Source organism: Podarcis vaucheri, assembly GCF_965113315.1.
Source record: "Podarcis vaucheri genome assembly, chromosome: 8".
Classification (NCBI taxonomy): domain Eukaryota; kingdom Metazoa; phylum Chordata; class Lepidosauria; order Squamata; family Lacertidae; genus Podarcis; species Podarcis vaucheri.
The window spans coordinates 5,693,868-5,711,744 of record NC_138766.1 but is presented as its reverse complement, the minus strand read 5'-3'; the positions used below and the strand labels follow the sequence as shown (position 1 = coordinate 5,711,744).

General features: G+C 44.1%; 1 protein-coding gene and 1 long non-coding RNA gene across 4 annotated transcripts in view; both read left to right on the top strand.

Moving 5' to 3' along the window:
* NRG2 (neuregulin 2) overlaps positions 1–17,877 on the top strand; it is a 137,287-nt gene that overhangs the window by 25,198 nt on the left and 94,212 nt on the right. The window lies entirely within an intron of this gene.
* LOC309538917 lies at positions 2,402–4,827 on the top strand. Its single transcript, XR_014222500.1, has 3 exons — positions 2,402–3,399; positions 3,560–3,676; positions 3,767–4,827. It is a non-coding gene; the product is annotated as an uncharacterized lncRNA (long non-coding RNA).

Genomic DNA, 17,877 nt, shown 5'->3' with positions numbered 1-17,877 from the left:
CACATTAAGAGGCATTGAGAACCTCTGGCTCAGTTAATCTCCCAAGCATGCCAATTAGCTCAGAAAGGGCAGGGGTTAAGCACATGTGTTTACACAGTATCTCCAAGAATTCTGTCCACATAGCAAGTTGTACAAAGTGAAATGCATCCATGAAAACTTGATAAAAATGATCCCGAGTACCATCCAGAAGCAATTCACCCTGGAGTCGGATGAGCGTAAGCAATTGATCTGCGAAATGTCATGCAAACTGCTCACACTGCGTACTGAACTCCTTAGCGGGAAGAATGTAAGAAGCCTCCTCACCAGTGGAAGTAATTCGCAGAACAGATATTGCGCAGAAGCAGCGATGGCAAAACAGAAAAGGACGAGAGGATGGTCTTGCCACACCAACGCTCCGGCTGCCTTCCTTGCAACTGCGTCACTTTCAGCTCCCCAAAGAACCATGGAACTGACCATGGGCATGGCCAGGATTTTTGTTGGGCGGGGGGGGGGGGCAGGCTTTTTGTTGTGGGGGAGCAGAACCACAGTTTGCAATGTATTTTTATTGATTTTTATTAATTTAGGGGGACATCTGCCCTTCCCTGTCCCTCCTTTGGCTACGCCCATGGAATGCACTGACTGAACTTGAGTATGCAGGAGAGCATTTAGGAGTGATCCTGCCAACCAGCCAGGCCATTCCTCTACCCTAGAGTTGGTCAGAGCTTCAGCAGAGCCCCCAGCCCAGGCAATGCGAAGCTTCATCAGTCTCCCAACCGAGTGGAAGTCATTTCATGTATTTGTCCATGAAAGGAACTTTTTTAATTATTATCCAAATTGAGTCATTGAGGGGCAGGGAGAGGCATCAATCCCATAGGATTGTTTCTAGCCTTTCCTGGCTTCCACTCATGGACAGTACTCAGACTCTCAGCTTGGTTTTTGCCAAAAGCTTTATTCCAAAATTCACCACACCGCCCGAACATACACCAGGCTGCAGATTGCATAGATCAGGTTCAGAGGTACATATAGTGCTCTAAGGTACATGGCTAGGGATTAATGAAGAGCGCATGGAAACAGCCATTCGCATGGTGATTATCCCAAGCAGCAGGTGATCCTGGGCATAGACTGGGTCTGTTGCTGCCATCACAGTCAACACTGTGATGAAGGAAGAGACAACATGGCCCACTCATGGCCCGATTTGGTCTCAGGTGCCTCCCCAGGGAGTGCATCGCTGACAGGAGGCAGTGCTCAGGCAGCTCAGTAGGAGCATTCAGTGGCAATGAGGTGGGAGCCCTCCAGAAAAGCCCACTTGGCCCATCCCCAGGTGAGCATCCAGGTGAGTGCCTTCCAGACCAGCAGGCTCCAGGCTCTGGCCCCAATCCTCCCCAGCCTCTAACCAGCCCTGCCAAGAAGTCTTCATGACGCACAAACCTTTTATAAATGAATGGAAATGGTTTATTGAGTATTAACAAACAAACTGGAAACAGATAAGAACATTGGCAGGATTGTTGCAATAACCTGCAGTTTTATAGATTTAAAGTAGATGAATGAGTAAGTTAAGTTAATTTGGAATATGCAGAAAATATAAAAAATAAATTTAAGGAACTGCAGAAAGAAGGGGAAGGAAGTCGAGGTTTGAAATGTTAAAATGATTGTAGAATTATTGAAATGTATAAAAACTGAAAATAATAAAAAATAAGTCTCTGTGACAAATGTATTTTCTACTTCAGTAGCGATCCTGTTCGAGGTGCCAGGATGAAGGGTAGTGTACAAATTTAACGAATAAATTAATTTTAAAATGTTACTGGCAGAAGTGCCTATCCATTGCACAGGTGGCAAACCACCTGGATAGAAAGCAGCCGCTTCTAACTGCATTTTTAACACGTGTAGGAATGTCATGGTAAGATCTTTTGGGCATCTTCAAGCTTGCTGAAGGTGTCTCACTGCCTGCCACGGCCTTGGGGAGAAAGCAGGGGCAGACCATGAAATAGCGTTACTGCCAAGCGAAGAGGATTCCAGAGCACCTAATAACCAGCTCTCAGGGGAAGGGGGAAATGGTGTGGTACAATTTCTCAGTTTATGCTGGAGAGCCATCTGCAGCAGCTTCCTAATTTCTGTGGTTTTAAGCTTGTTTGATGCCATAATTGTATGCATTGAAACTGTTTAGTTAAGAGTTGTTAACATGTTGCTCTAGTTTTGAGAGTACAGTAGTACCTCTGGTTACAGACGCTTCAGGTTACAGACTCCGCTAACCCAGAAATAGTACCTTGGGTTAAGAACTTTGCTTCAGGATGAGAACAGAAATTGCACAGCAGTGGGAGGCCCCATTAGCTAAAGTGGTGCTTCAGGTTAAGAACAGTTCCAGGTTAAGAACGGACCTCCAGAACGAATTAAGTTCTTAACCTGAGGTACCACTGTACCTCATCAAGTAAAACATTTACTGAAACAATGATTATTGAGCTAGGATAGCTCAGTCATTAGAGCGTGTGAGTTAATCTTAGGGTTGTGAGTTCAAGCCCCACATTGGGCAACAGATTTCTGCGCTGCAGGGGGTTGGATTAGATGGTGCTCCTGGTACCTCCCAACTCAACAATTCTGTGGTTCTGTGATTTCTCTTTGTGTGTATTCCTGGATTTCTGCTTCTTCTGGAAAACTGGTAGATCAGCCTTCCAACAGAGGGCCATGCTTCCTAAACACTGCAGTCATGTGCTCAGTAGGCACCATTCCACCATGTCAGAACCACCATGTCAAGGAAGTGTATTGGTGTGGAGAGGAAGTTCACCTTTGGGTTAGAGTCCTGCTGAAGAATGAAACAGTGGGTTGGATAAGAGACAGCTCTCCTCTGCCAATCACCACTGTTTCCAGACACTTAACTCATGTTCTGTGGTGAGAAGAGCATTGTAGAATCTCAATTAAAGCATGCAAAGCATGAGGGTTTTTTTTTAGCAATGTACTGATGGAATGACTGAGTGCCACGTAAAAGAAAGCCTCCAAATTTCAAGCACTTGTGCTGGCCATGGGTCATGGGGGGGAACCCCAGCTGGATGAACCGGAGACCACATGGGCCACAAGGTAGGTTAATTTGTTTTCTTATGGCTAAAGCCAGGAGTCCTTCAAAGTCCACCTCCCACCCCCACACTTAGATACCTTTTGAAGATTTAAAAATAACATACAATATCAAGTTCTTACTCGAGATGCTTTTCTGTTCTGTCCACTGGCCAGTGTGAATTATTGCTCGGCTGCTTGACCTGTGCAACCCCACCCCACGTTTTTCAGACTTTGCCACCATTCCCAAAGCGAAGTTGCTGGTGAACCTTCAGATGAAAGTGGCAGAGCCAGCAAGTGAGGAGGAAGAGGAAGAGGAAGAGGAGGCCAACAATTCCCACCTGAGTGAAAATGATATTCATGTGAATGGAAATGGAGGTTTGTATGTAGCTGCCTTTGGACAGGTAGATGAAGATCATACCTTTTGTAAAGGGAAGTTCTGTACTGTACACTGGTCCTTCACAAGTACATCATAGTGCAAAACAACGATATGAAATACAAGCACTATTCAGCAGTAAATATCTTGACTTATTTTTAGGTTATCAAGACCATGGGCTACAGAACTGAACGGAGCTGTGCAGACAGAGCCTCTAACAGGCACACTAGAAGGAGTTCTGGCAACTGCGGTTGTCATGGAGAGAAACATGACTGAAATGTATGTGAGAATCATCAGAGATGCACCATTACACGCTCCGTTGCACCTACAAAATATGCTTATTAACTGATATTTTTCATTGTATTATAGTGATGAAGGTTTTTGATGTCATGGACACTGCGTAAGGATATCTTGGAGCTGTGCGAAGATCTGAGCATTTTGAAGAGTCAAGATGGAGTTCAAGAGCAATAGACGGCTGTTGCAATTCTATTTCGTTCCAACTTGCGTACTACACAGTGTCCCACAGTGCAGTTTTAATGCTGCTGCTTTCTACATCAAAGTGTGACTCTTTGACATCACGTGTTCCACAGGTGTGCCAAATAACAGCAGGTTTTATTTACAAAAATTGTAAGTGCTGTCTTACTGTTAATGTAGCAGTCATTAAAAATAGTCAACATTTGAGGGATTTTTTTATTTGAACCCCACTTTTTGATATGCATTGAACACATTTCTAAAAAACATTGCTGAAATGCTATCTATTGCTGCGGCATAAAATGGATTCCACTATGTTCTCCCTAGCACTAATGTCTAATTGTTTATTAACACAATTTTAATGGTACAAAGCAAACCCCTCTACATCTCTTAGAGGACACATGGGGAGTCAAAAGTAAAAAAAACAAACCAAAACATTAATCTGTCATCAAAACCCATTAGGAAGTACAGTTGTACCTTGGTTGTCAAACGGAATCTATTCTGGAAGTCGGTTCGACTCCTGGAACCGTTCAAAAACAATCGGAAGCCTCATCGGACATTTGGGTTCCAAAGAATGTTCGCCAACTGGAACACTCACTTCCAGGTTTGCAGCATTTGGGAGTCAAAACGTTCGAGTCACAAGTTTTTCAGGATCCAAGGCACGACTGTATCAAAATTCAAGTCCACAAGGTTCATAGCAGCCAGAAAGTTTTGTATGCTGCTGGTATATGCATTTGTATTTCATCTTTGCTTACGTAAACAGCATTAATCAGATGTAGGTCATTTGTTAATTTTTCCAGCAAAGCAACTTGCCAAACTGTCTTGTACCAATTAGCTAACATGGCACCATTTAGAGGATTGAGCAATGTTCCGCCATTCAGACTGGAAAACAACAGCAAACAGAAATCCCCTGTTTATTTTTCTTCCCTTTTCTTGGTTTTTAATGTAAAATTTTCTATGCTTAAACAGAAATATTTATTTTAGAAAGGGAAGCTTAACTCCTATGGAAGTTAATAATATGTACAAAGTCGATTATGATCAAAGTTTACTTTTTGTTTTCTATGAAACTAGAAACCAAAAATAAAAGAAACATTTGAATTTTCAAAAATCTCAGGTTTTATTATTGCAAGTTTACACATCGAGTGCAGACCTGAAATTAAAAGGAAACAAGATTGCTCCCTCCTCCATGTGGCAACCCTTTAGATATTTGAAAATAGCTATCATATCTCCTCTCAGTCTCCTCTCTTCCAGGCTAAACATACCTAACTCCCTCAACCATTCCTCATAAGGCTTAGTTTCCAGACCCTGGATCATCTTGGCTGCCCTCCTCTGCACATGTTCCATCTTGTCAACATCCTTAAATTGTGGTGCCCAGAATTGGACACAGTATTCCAAGTGTGGTCTAAGCAAGGCAGAATAGAGCGGGACTATTATTTCTGGACACTATACTTCTGTTGATGCAGCCTAGAATAGCATTAGCGATTGTGATTTTTATCTTGTGAACTGCCCTGAGACCTCTGGGTATAGGGAGGTATGCAAATTTAAATTTACATCAACATCATCACCACACTGTTGACTCATGTTAAGCTTGTGGTCTTCTAAGACCACAAGATCCTTTTCACATGTACTACTAGGAAGACCTCATGTCTTCAAGATTATAAATGCCATCTCCAACTCCTTGAAAGATTCCATCAATAGTGTCTCCGAAAATTTTTACACATCACTTGGGAAAACAGGCGAACTAATACCAGTATGCTGGAAGAAGCAAAGATCACCAGTGTTGAAGCAATGATTCTTCGACATCAACTTCGTTCGACTGGTCATGTTGTGTAGATGCCTGATTATCGTCTTCCAAAGCAACTACTCTATTTTGAACTTAAAAATGGAAAGCGTACTGGTCAACATAAGAGGTTTAAAGACTGTCTCAAGGCAAATTTTAAAAAACGTAGTATAAACACAAAAAATAGGGAAACACTGGCCTGCGAGTGCTCCAATTGGAGAACAGCTTTTACCAAAGGTGTCATGGGCTTTGAATACATTCAAACTCAGGGCGCAAGGGAGAAACATGCTAAGAGGAAGGCACGCTTGGCAAATCCACACTGTGATCAACTCCCACCCGGAAACCAATGTCCCCACTGTGGAAGGACGTGTGGATCCAGAATTGGCCTCCACAGTCACTTACGGACTCATTGTTAAAACCGTGTTTATGGAAGACAATCTTACTCGGCTTCAAGTGATCACAGAAGAAGAAGAAGAAGGAGGAGGAGGAGGAGGAGGAGGAGGAGGAGGATGGAAGAAGACACTCAATTTCTACAAATATATATTGATATACCAGTATTTATTGTTTTGGGCTCAGTTATTTATGTTTCTAATTTCTGCCTTGTGATAGGGAAATGCCAGATATGTTTTGAGACCTCAGCTAACTGCAAAGTAATAGTGGCCCTGAGATATCAATGAGAGAGCAGGAGGATGAGTTGCCTTCCAGGATACAGCCAACTTGCCCTTCCAGGCTGGTCTCTCACCACTTCCATCTTCAAACACAGTGAAGATCTTATACCCACGTGGGACATGCCAGGTCAAATGCTGATAGCTAAGGAACATTGCTGTCTTGATGGACACATTTATTTCTCATTTGTCTTGATTAATTAACAGCACACAGGAACAAGCAGGCTTCAAAACTTTCCTGTTGTTGGCTGGTCCCAAATTTGTAAATGACACAAAACTTCAGCTTTTATTTATTTAAATTTTTAGAATATACACCATGCTTTTCACCACATGTCTCAAAGCAGCTTACAAAAAAGGAAACTTTAGTTTTCCTTGTCCAAAGCAAGGAAAAATGCGTTTTTGGGCAGGGTCGGTATTCATCCCTCCTGGGTGAAGTCCTATCTGTCATGAATCTAAACCAGCAGCATTTAGATGCTATTCTCAGCCTGGCATTTTTAAAAGCCTTTAAGTCCAATTCAACAAACTACTAACACTGCAGAGTAGAGAAGTTAGAATTATTTCTACATTTTTGGGTGTTTTTTTTAAAGTTTTACACTGTGGGAGAGTAAAAATGGGCAAACTGTTTTGGGGTACATGCTTGCAGCTGGTAGCTGGACAATTTTCTTCTTCTTTTCTGCTGACCGCCATTGTTCTCTCCCACAATGCCCCCAGAATGAGGTGACTTCAAGGCACAGCAACATGGTCCCAAAGGGTTTTGAGGGGGAGATAAATGGTAAATATGCCCCTGAAACTGCTTGAAGACTCTGTCAGTACGCCTTTCAACCAATGTCAGCGACTGGGCTCAATAACTGGTTCTGCCCCGACTGGGCTGGGCGACTGGAGCTCATTCAGAGACCTTCCAATCCTGGAAAACAGGTCTCAGTGCACTGGACTCACAACTGTGCATTGTGAGCACCAGACTCAGCAGAGTATAAATAATGTGGAAGAGGGCTGTGAAGCATAACTCTTTTTATTTCTAATTTGTTGTTGTTGTTTAGTCATTTAGTCGTGTCCGACTCTTCGTGACCCCCTGGACCAGAGCATGCCAGGCCCTCCTTTCTTTCACTGCCTCCCACAGTTTGGTCAAACTCATGCTGGTAGCTTCGAGAACACTGTCCCACCATCTCGTCCTCTGTCGTCCTCTTCTCCTTGTGCCCTCCATCTTTCCCAACATCAGGGTCTTTTCCAAGGGAGTCTTCTCTTCTCATGAGGTGGCCAAAGTCTTGGAGCCTCAGCTTCAGGATCTGTCCTTCCAGTGAGCACTCAGGGCTGATTTCCTTCAGACTGGAGAGGTTTGATCTTCTTGCAGTCCATCGGACTCTCAAGAGTCTCCTCCAGCACCATAATTCAAAAGCATCAATTCTTCGGCGATCAGCCTTCTTTATGGTCCAGCTCTCACTTCCATACATCACTACTGGGAAAACCATAGCTTTTACTATACGGACCTTTGTTGGCAAGGTGATGTCTCTACTATTTCTAATAGCTACTACAAACTAAAGAACTACCGGCTTGCATGAGTGTTACATCTCCCACTCAGCCATCTAGGCACTACATAGATAAGACTCTCTCCACACACAGAGTCAGGCAGGCAGTCAGGAGCAGAAGAGTAGAAGAGTAGTTTCCGCCCCCTCCTTTCTCAAAACATCAGATCAGGAGATTCTTGCAATGGGAGGGGGTGAAAATATCAACACTCTCCACACCCCATTTGAGGCTTGAGTTCTATATTTAGTGTGGAAAATACCTATTAGAGAGTAAATATTTTCACCTCCCAATCACATACTGACTCAATTTCAAAACTGCATCATTTTAGTAAAGACACTGGAAGAAATTCTTGCTACTACAGTACCAAACATTGCTGATACAGCAAAACCTTTGTGGATGCCATTCTCCTTTACATCACATTCTGTAGCAGTGAATTCCACTTTATGGCTACAAAATATGGTGAGGAGGACACCATGTAATGATGGATAAACTCCCCTTGGCTCAGTCTGAAATTGGCTTGGCACCCAGAATGTTGAAATATCTATGACTTGTAACCAGAGTTGCCATGTTGATGGCATCCTTTCATTACATAATATTAAATTGTTCCTAAATGAAATAAAACAAATCCATCCTGGAAACTAATCAGAGCTCAGGCAGAGTTAAGCAAACCTCCTTTGTCGTCACCAAGTGTGAACATTTATAGGCTCCATAAAACTCCAGAGCACCAGAGGAAAGGGAGACGTGCAGCCCTCAAACTGACTGACCCCTAAGTGACTTACATTTTATACAAATATATTTCATATGTACTCTCTGTCAGCCTTCCCTTTCTTCCAGAAGTGCCTAGCCCTTTTCAGTCTGAGGGCTGCATGGTGGGCCTGGCCAACTCACATTCTAGCGCATGTGGAAAGGCAACACAGCCCTTCCATGCTCCCCAGGGCCACTGTGGTATGCTTGCAGCAGTGCCCCTTCAGTCCTCTTTCCCTTTCATTTTAAAAGGGCAAAAGTCTTGGTCCTAAGCATTTTGCCTGGCCATCCTGCCTGACCCAGGCTACCTCCACTGCTCCTTTAAAGCTGCTAAAGGTTCCTTCTGGCTGCACTTAACTTTGTTTTCCTGGAATGGTCATATCACATCAAGCCTCACTGAGTGCCATGGGGAGGAAAATCACTTCCCCTCCACTGTTCAGATGATGCCTCTAAAGAGGGCATCTTTTCCCTTACTATAATGGTGCTGAGATGTTGAAAACTCTCTGCCCAGCCCAGCACTATGACGTTCTCTTCTTCTTTCTCCTCTTCTTCATGGTGGAGAGAACCTCTCACCTGCTCCGCTGTTTCCTGAATTGACTTGGAGCAGGATGATTTCTTGAGTTATTAGGTGTGTGGTGGTGTACAGGTTGCTGCAAATGCGCCGTGTCTCGGGACATGGAAGAGACAGTCACATGGTTCACACGTAATGCTAAGCCATCCATGGTTTATCTTGAATAAGCAAATGTGCGGGTTCCAGGCTGAAGGTGAGAGTGCAGTATTCCTCAGCCAGTCCTGCTGCCACCCTACTGCCTAGGGCGAAGTCGCGGCTTGGCTTGGAGACAGGTTTGAAGGTGATTTGCTAAACAACAGGCAGCAATACAGTAGTACCATTATGCAGGCTTACTTGGAAGTAATTTCCACAGAGTTCAATAAAACCTACATCCAGTGGTATGCATATAATTACTAAGGAAGGCTGCTGTTGTGTTTCTGAGTGATGTCACCAAGACAACCAGTTTTAGGAACTGAGCATCACAGTCTGGAATGAAATGATGAAACTACATCAACTGTTCAAACGACCCACCTTGGCAGCGGATCAATGATAAGTGTTTCACCGCCTTGCCTGCCGGGCAGACTTAAGCACAGAGACCTGATGAGGTTCCCTGTAGTTCTCTTTGGTTTAATTACCTAAATAACAGCGCACAACAGATGTTTGTGGTGTTGTTGTGTGTAAAGTCTCTTGCCATTCTAATGGGGCAGCTGTGATGTAATACAAGAGGGGGGGGGGCAGAGGCTTGGCTCCTCTGCTGGTGGACTTGGCTGAGCAGCCCGGATGTCACAGACAGGCTGAAGAGAAAAGGAGAGGTGAGTATCAGGGAGCCCAGTGTTGTGAAATGGTTAGGAAAGGTTAGGTAAAGCAGGGAGAGCCCTGGGGCAAAGAGGACAGCACTTTTAAACAAAGACTGGCAGAGAACGCAGGGAGGGCTGCAAAAGGAGGAGCTGGTGGGTGGGTCAGGAGAAGTGGCCGGTGGAGGGGGGGAGGCTTCTGAAAAATATACCATTTACTTTAATTTCAGAATGATATTTTTGAAGCCACAAAAACACTTTGAGTGAATCATTTGTCACTGTATGTTGCATGTAATAGTATCTTGGGAACCCCTCTTGGATTCTGGGGTTGTTGTTTAGTCGTTTAGTCGTGTCCGACTCTTCGTGACCCCCTGGACCAGAACACGCCAGGCACTCCTGTCTTCCCCTGCCTCCCGCAGTTTGGTCAGACTCATGTTTGTGGCTTCGAGAACACTGTCCCACCATCTCGTCTTCTGTCGTCCCCTTCTCCTTGTGCCCTCCATCTTTCCCAACATCAGAGTCTTTTCCAGGGAGTCTTCTCTTCTCATGAGGTGGCCAAGGTATTGGAGCCTCAGCTTCAGGATGTTTTGATCTTCTTGCAGTCCATGGGACTCTCAAGAGTCTCCTCCAGCACCATAATCCACCTGGAGCAGGAACCGGCAAGCCACTCAGTATCCCTGCCAAGAAAACTCCATGGACTCTGGGGTAGGGGTTATAATTGAGGTTATAATTGAGGTCTTCTGACCAAGCTAACATGGCCAGGCTCAGCAGCCAGCATCGTTGCAGGAAGCACAACTGAATCTTAACAACTTTTTGGCAACACTGACATACCTGCTCTTGGGAGCTGCTCCAAATTTATGCTTAAATTTCTAATTGCACCTGTAGATCAGCCAAGCCTTGTGTTAACTCTTCCTGTGTAATTTTTATTGATGTTCCTTTGCTGGCGCCAGGCTGTCCCTGTTCCGCTAGGCTTAGATGATTCCTTAAGGAACCCAGCTTGGCAAGACATGGAGCATAATGAAATGCCCAAGGGACTCTGTAGCACTCTTGCTTGGGGAGGCGGGGCCGCTCTATGTGGGAGGCTCTGCTGCAGAAAAGAAGGGAGGATAAACCTGGGGAAGATGGAGCGAAAATGCTTGTTGTGCCTTTCTGCGTGCACTCCAGGGGTGGGAACAGTTTTCTGTCTCCCTTAACATCTCTCTGGCTGTCAAGCATTAAGTGCAAAACACTGTATCCATGAAACATACACTCCTTTTTATGAGTTGCACGACTCCTTACTCAGAGGACCCCTGACTTCTAGGTGGCATCCTTAAAATAAAACTGTGTTCTGTGCAGTTCTGCAAAATTTATGCAGTATCTCCCACTCCAAACCCTTTTGGACATGTCATAATCTTCCTGAAAACGATGAAGGCTTCATTTATTTCAGTTTGCCTTCTCCATTTGCACTCATTTAAACAAAGATGAGTTGAAATCTAGGACACATCTTGCATCTAGGGGACAAAGAAATGCACGTCTGAGCAGAATGTCATCCCAGCTCCTCCCCTGGCAATAGCAGACCCTCCAAGTGTCCCTATTTTCCAGGGACAGTCCTGTATTTACAGAAGCCGTCCCAGTTTCTGATTTGGTCCTGGAATGTCCTGCTTTTCCTTAGGGTGTCCTTATTTTCATTGGAGAAATGTTGGAGGGTATGGTAGGATGTCTGTATTTTCATAGGAGAAGTGGGATGGGATGGAGTTATGTGACCCTCAAGTCAAGGAGATAAGCAACTACACAACATTTAGAAGACATCTGAAGGCAACTCAACACACATCCCTCTATTTCCTACTTAGAGTAGTTCTTTTACATTTATGTAGTTATGCATTTTGGGCAGTATCCAACTAACACGTTGTGTCAGTGCAAGTATTTATGCTTGTGCAACAGAGCACCCTCCCACCTTTTCATTCTCTCTAGTGTTCTGTGTCTTCCCCAAATCGGCTTGGGATGTTGTGTTGGGGGAACTGCTAGAACAGATTTAGCAGGCATGCAGGGGAGGAAGAGAATTGCATCAGAGAAATGCTTGCACTGGCAGGACCTATGAGTTGGGTACCTCTTTGTTTGTGTGCCACCTGCTTACCAGAAATTGTCTAGAAAAACAATATGTGTTGATTTACCAGATGTCATGCCAGAACAACTATACAATTATGTTATTTATTTTATTAATTCAGCAATATTGATGATTGTAGAAAAAATTCTAAGCAGTTTACAAGAAGTATTAAGATTATAAATAAAAAATTAAAAACTTTTAAAAATAATTAAAATTATCAGTAAAAGAGAATAAAACACACCAACATATATGTGTCTGGATAGGCTTGCTTAAATAAAAATGTTTTAAGCAGGCAGCAGAAACAGAACAACAAAGGCACCTTCCTGATGTCAGTTCCTATGTGTATGGGCTACCAGACTAAAAGATCCATTTATTACAATTGTGTAGGATTGTGTAGCACTTGTAGCAGTGCCAGTTCCACAGTTAAACAATCCTGGGCACTGCAGTTTACCCCTCGCAGAGTTACAATGCCCGGCAACCCTTAACAAACAGCTGTGACCAGAATTCTTCAATGCAAAAAATGTGCTTTGAATGTGCTTTAAAGGTGTACACAGGTGTACACAGCTTAGATTTGGGTAGCCAACATCTGAGCTCTTGTGTTGAGGGACACTCTGCAATGATTGAAAGGCTTGAAGAATATTTTGACACTCAAATTGGTACCACCGTGAGTTGTCAGGCTCCGTAATAAAGTTGATGTTACTTAGCTGTCAGGCCTTCACAGTTATGGAGCATATGTATTTAGGCATAGCATTATGTGCTGTTTAATTACATAGCATTAAATGATGTTTTGCTTCTGGAACTCTCTCCTCAGAGATGGGACCAAGTATTTTTTAAAAATTTGCTTGTGTCACATACTTTATTATTTATCCAGGGCTTTTACTTTTTCACCCACATTTAGGGATAAATTGTTCTTTAGGAGCCTGTTTTGCTGTTTTTAGTGGGCTGGGGCCCAAGGTACTGCACAAGGCATATAAAGCCTTTCGTCTTGTTGCCCTGTTGTTCAAAAGACTCTGTTGCAACTGTGAGCTAGGTCCATCTGTAGCAGGGTTGCCATATTTCAAAAATTAAAAACCAGGGCACCCTGAACGTTGCTGAGCTTTTTAAAAACACACACACACACACACACACACCACATGCAATTTTTTGATTGATTTGTCGATGATCCATGACAAAGCACCGCCTTTCAGAAATCCCCCCTGGACTGCAGCCATAATCTTCCGTATCAAACCACACATTTCCCAGAGTTCTCTGGAAAGAGCTCTGTGAGGGCAGTAGGGGTCTCCTAACAACTCTCAGAACCCTTAACAAACTACAGCTCCCAGGATTCTTAGAGGGAAGCCAAGGCTATTCAAAGTGCTATGATACTGCTTTAGAGAAGGGGTACTGGACTCCAGTGTGATGATCACAGATGCTACAACTCACTTCTCTTGGCTTCCTTCCTTCCTTCCTAATATGCCATTAGTGGCAAGAAAACTGCTATCTATAATTGATTGTTTCCCCAGCCTCAGAATAATTTTTTCCAAATATTATTTTGTAATGAACTGTTGTAAGGAATGGAAGTACAAACGTGTACCAAAATACACCACAGTCCTAGTTTCTGACCCCAAATCTCCCTGTCCACAGCTCAGCCATTCTAGCCATGAAGCCACAAGGGAGATGAGCTGAAGGACGCCTTTAGCTTGTCCTCTTCTTTCCTACTTGGATAAGTTAAGTGCCGGCATTGACAAGACTTGTTGACTATGGGGCATGTGGGGAGGGCACAGAGTCCATGATCCCTTTTTCTTGAAAAGTATTAAACATTGCCAGAAACAATTTCACTCAATGTGTTATGACTGGCTGAGTCCTTCCGCCACCATCAAAGAAGTTATTTAACAACTTATGTCAATCACAGCTTTTTCTCTTTCTTTGTTTGTGTGTGTAAACATTTGCTCCCCTGTTCTTCCTCCTAGAAACTTCTATATTCTTCTCCCACCCACTCCTGTGCCCCATTTTGACCTACCTGTCCTTGTGCCAAGGACAAGACAGCCTTGCTCCAAGAGCCATATATCTTGCTTGAGTCAGGGCAGACCCAGGCAGCTGTTTCCCTGACCTGGGGAGGCATAGCCCAATGAAGGCTGAAAAGCCCCAGATGAAGCTACTCTTCTTGGAAAAGAACCAAGTAAAGGGGTGGGGTGAGGTGCTGGAACTTGGCTCAGATCTCAGGCTCAGGACTCGTTCTGGGAAGGGATCACTCGCGGATGGCACCCGTATGCTTGCGTAGCCTTACATGCCTTCATGTCAGGAGTATTATAAACATCCTTTTCCATGCCCCCCCATGTTTTGCTCTGGATGATGCTGGGTGAAGATGTCTACGGTGGGCTGGGTTCTTTCAAAGTAAGCTGGCTGGCGTTGCCAAACAGCTGCTTTGTGTCTGCAGCTCATTGGAGTAGCAGGACTTGTGCTTTCAGCGGCTGACAGGTCTTGGTTAACAACTCCCTTCTTCTTTTGTAAAAATGGGTTGCACAGCAGCAAGTTTAGGCATGACCCATATTTTGAAAGAGGAATTTTTTTGTTGTTTCTCCTGCAGTTTCATGAGAAAATCCCACTCTGAGTCAATAAACATAGAGGCTTATTTTCTACGCAAGGAGGCAGGAAGTTTGTGTTGTGTGGGTGTGTATGTATATAGAATATGGATGGGTACATCTGCATTGCAAAGGGTACTTACAGGGACCTCCTGGCTTACATAAAATTAATCTGGGATTATTTTTCTGAAAGATACACAGCACCTCAGTGTCCTGCTTCATCAGTACAATTGTGCTCTTTAAAGCAAATGTAATTTGGGTGCAGCACATAGACAAGGAATCACTTTTTAATACTGTATTTGTAACCTAGCCTTTTAAAAGGGGAGATTAATATTTATCTTCACAACAATGGATGGGACATTGGAATCTCTCCTTGTGTAGACGAGTAACCAGTTATCACCTATAAGTCCTATGTTTTTGAAATTTGGGGGAATGGCAACTCTACAGTTCTGACTCTTTGACATGGCCAGGTCCCTAGCGTCTCTAGCTAAAATGGTCTCAGATATCAGGGTAGTGGGGAAATGCTGGATAGCTGCTGCTGGACAGTACAGACAATACCCAGCTAGATGAAATAATTGTTTGACTCAATATAAGGCAGTTCTCTTTGTACATACGAACTCAGGTCCTCCACATGGGTGTAGCCGGGGGTGGGGGTGGCGGCAGGGGCAGCTGCCCCCCTAAATCAAGTAAATAAATTAAAATACTTAACTATAAGTAGAAATAATCAGAATATTTGAAATGTTTTGACAGATTTTTCTGAGCACTTGGGGTCAAAAGAAAATAATCTAAAACAACTGTTGTTGAGACATTTCATTCTGAATCTGCTAGACAGAACCAGACAGAGGATGATGACAGGTGGGTGTTCTGCCCCCCCCCGATAAATCCTGGCTACACCCATGGTCCCCAAGATCTAAATTCAGCACTGTCCCTGCTGACAACAAGGCCTAAAAATAAATGAAAATTTGAAAAAGAAGTCATGTCTAGGTTCCACCAAGTAATTAACTGTGTATGAGCAATGCGATCAAAACCTGGCAGAAGATCTGATTTGAATCCCAGTAACTGCATACTAAAACAGCCACCAGCAAAGAAAGCTTGATAAAGACCACATGTTTCATCCTAGTGGTGATGCTAATCATGCTCACACATTGCTATTTTAGTGTCCAGAATGTTTCATGTTCGTCACACCAGTAATTTTATGACAGCTTTCCCCAACTCCCTGGATCCTTTTGACTGGAGCTCCTACCAGCCAAAGCTACCATAGCTATACTAGGGGGAGTTGATGGAGGCTGTAGCCCACAGCATCTGGGGGCTGCCAGGGTGGGGAGGGCTGCTTTATAAAAACCCAGTAATGAAAATATGTTCATACATTTGCATAGAAGACTGCAGCCCAAGGTATCGTGCCAGGCATGTTCATGTCAAGGAATCTCCACTGCTGTCTCCACGGTTGTTTGGCATTTGCAGCACCCTTCGAGTTGCCAGTTCTCAATGCTAAAAGTAAAACTAGAAGCTAGAGGAAAGGCTGTATATGCCTTGTGTGGCCTTTGGAACAGCAAGTACTTTGAAGCAAAGAACCTTCTCTGGGATCAGAGAGAGATGCTTACTCACAACAAGTGTGTATAGTGTATGTATATAGTAGTGTATAGTAATGTGCCGAGTAAAAGTGAACTCTGCTAAACAACTCTTTAAGCTAAACTTCTTGACTGAAGCTTCCATTTGAGGGTGAGGATCCTGCCCCATTGGTAAGGTCCAGTTCGGGAAGTGCAGTCACTGGGGGTATTGATCTGGAGGTCTTGAGCGCAGGAGGACTGTGGTGGTTGTACCCAGTTTCAGTGGTGACCTGGTCCAGATCTGGCATCTATGCAGATTGTGCTATTGGCTCTTGGTTCCACTGACCTCCTGTTCTCCAAGTTGGTGTTGAAGTCATTGCTAGATGTCTGAGTCACGACACCGGTTGCCACACTGTAGCAGGTGCAAGAGCACAGTTGAGTTCAGGTGCACTCCCATGCTGCAAACCTGATCCCTCTGGAGTGGGAGTGGGGAGTGAAACTGTCTAGAAGAGGCAAGTACACACCTCTTGAATTTTTAGGTGCTTAAAAATAAACATCAACTGAAACTCATGCATGCAGTTTCAACTGGATGATGCTTTGTATAGCTCTAGATTGGATTTGAAATCAATAGTGGCTTCTGTTGTTTCATAACATGAGCTTTCAAGAGTATTCTAAGCAAATCCAAAATTTGGCATCTCTGTAGAAAATAATGGTTTCAACAGCACCTGGCACTCCTGTTATCTTCTAGCATCCTGCATTCAAACTGGTAGTATGGCTGTTGATGAAAACCTACAAGCATGACTAAGCACTGAGATAACACTAGGTGCACCATCGGGGGGGCAGCTGAGGGGCCAAGCCCCCCCATTTTTTCAAGGGTGGGGCAAGGACCCCTAATATCCTGCGGCCTGTGGCAGGCCTTCCCACTGCACCATTGGGCCAACCTGTGGCAATGGCAGTCCCCATTGGGCTTTCCCATGGTCATGATAGGCCCTGTCTAGCCTCCCCACAGCTGTGGTGGGCCTCACAGCGTCCTCCAGCCATGTGAGAGCAGACACATGCATGCTGCCCCCCCAAGTTGGGTGGCACCTGGCGCCTGTGGAGAACACAGAACATGTTAGGCATCCTGCAACTTTTGAAAATCTGCATATAAATGCAAGAATGAAAACTCATTCTGTTTTGTGTGTGCTAACAGAATCATGATCACTAGCACCAATACAAGTCTGCCATGCCTTACAGATTCGTTTGCAGGCTACCTTATTTCTCCAAGACCTATAGTGGAGTGCTGGGACCACAACAGGGCAGGGAGGATGTGTTCTTACACCCCTAAGGGCCTTCTGTCAATAGGATGAAATAATGTAATCAAAGCCTGATGGGAAAATTGAGAGCTTTGATCCATTGAAGTCTGTTTGAATCCCTGTTCTCAAACTCGCATCACACCAGTCTAAATTTCTGCAGGGCCCTGTGCAAGGTGACTTAGCCCTGCCTTAAAACATGCTTGACACATCCTGCCCAAACGGCATGGTATTTAGAAAGGGAAAACAGAGCCCTAAAAGCACTTTCAGGTCCAAGTGAAGCACAATTAAGGTGTAAAAGGGCCTGCCTGTTAAGTTCCTCTGCCACCCACACATAAATAGCTCCAAGGAGCATTTGGTCACATAACCACTAGGTTTGCAAAGGCCAGTTCTCATGTAGGAACATGCAGAAGAATTTGCATGAGGAAATTAGGCAACAAGCGATGAGAATCACCTTTGTTTTCCTGCTGCT